Here is a 1,883-nt window from a genome sequence, read left to right as displayed (position 1 = left end):
GGCGACAAACTGCAAACATGAAGCGGACGTATAACAGTTGCTTGTGTGTTTATTGACATGTTAGAATAGTAACCTCACATGAGCATCCATGACATCTCAAGCACGGCAAACTGAGGTGTGACGGTTCAAAATGACAACAACAAAACTGAAGACAGTTGGTCAGGTTTCAGGGAATTAAGTGTGACTGGAAGATGGCTGGTCCGTTAGGTACAGTATCCTGCTGCAAATTCAGTAAAAGATCGATTGGTCTGATCGTACGGAGAGGAAAAAGAAAAAAGCTATTGGTCGTTTTTTGGCGAGGTAGGATAGTTGTCATGGTCAATGTATCACGTCCCAAGATAACCAACTTCTTACAGTACTTGTATGTATGAGCTAAAAGTGCTGAGGGCTGCCGACGTGGCACCTCATGGGTTATTCTTCCTCAAACCTGGAACTGGTATAAATCCCTTCTAATTCAATGAGTCGTCATTATGATAATCCTCAAAATGAAAACTCAAAGGCTACGTTTTTTTGATGATTTGATTGAGTTGTGTAAAGACATAAGTAGAGTGGTGGCTCAGGGATCCTTCTTATCAAACCTTATATAATTGTGCCGAATAATGTATTCAGACTGATTGTAAAAAAGGGGGGAATCTTAGGCACAAGTCTAGAATATATATTTAAAAATCCACCCGGACAATTCAAGTGCTCTGAATCACAGAGGTGCTTTGTCGTTTTTTGGCCTTCACACAAATGTCATGTGAACATCTGGACCTTTACAAACAGTTACCCTTCATTTTCCATCCAGAACAATAACAAGGACACATGTAGGTATTGGAGTGGAATAATAAAAAAACCCAAAAAAACTTCTTTACCACAAAGGCATCACATGTACCGTCATATCGAAAAATCACATGGATCAAAAACATTAAAATCCATTCAGCTATCAGAGCTACATGAGTGTGTGTGTAAGGAATAGTCACTTATGTGGTTTATTGCGTTAAATGCTGGAAAGATGAGGTTTGAATGGATTTTTACCTTCTTGGATCATGTGGTTGGTTCAGTAAATGCATGAGTGGAGAACAAACAGCACACAAGTGAAAAGAAAAAAAAAGAAGAAGAAGCACAAACAGCGTGATCTTACTCTGATAACGGTTTCTAAAATGTGGCGACTTATTTGTCGTTATGATGATCGTTTGAATACAAAACTCTCCCAATACAGTATAAAACTCCAACTGAAAGAACTTTACAAAATGTTGCACTATTCTGCTTTGTTTTCTTCTTTCTTTTACTTTTACTTGTGTAGAGAAAGAAGGAACGGAGAGGAAAACACACAATGTCTCATATAAACATTTGAGTGAATTAATCTATCAATGGGAGCATAAATTACTTTACTACAACAAAATAACTGGGAGGAAAAGGGGCGACTTAATGTTAGTGCTGAAGTCTCTAATACTTCTTTCTCTGGTGATTCAGTGTCCGCTTTTGATATTCACTCAATGAAATCTAATTTTTAAAAAGTTCTCCTTTTGACGACTATCACCGAAAAAATATCTTAATAATTAACGAACTTTACATATCTAACATCTTAATGCATCTACATTTCCGACAGTTTTTTCATGAGATTACATGGAGCACATGCACGTTTGTTGTCGTTGTTGTAACCTTCCTCTAATATCAAGAAATATCGCTCGGCTTCTGCAGCACGTGTGTAGTTTTCACGGTAAACTTTTCAGTTTCTTTTATTTACAGATCATAGGAAGGGTTTGCCTTTTATTTGTTTTCTTTGATGATGATTTTTTTAATCCTGAATAATGTTTGTCTTACGTCTTCCTCACTCCATGATTGTGTGCATTTTGTGGGTGGGTGGGTGTGTGTGTTGTCTGTTTGGAGCAGAGTTAGCC

Source organism: Microchirus variegatus (genome assembly GCF_963457635.1).
Source record: "Microchirus variegatus genome assembly, chromosome: 16".
NCBI classification, from domain to species: domain Eukaryota; kingdom Metazoa; phylum Chordata; class Actinopteri; order Pleuronectiformes; family Soleidae; genus Microchirus; species Microchirus variegatus.
The sequence above is the reverse complement of the archived record's forward strand: the minus strand, read 5'-3'. Positions refer to the sequence as shown.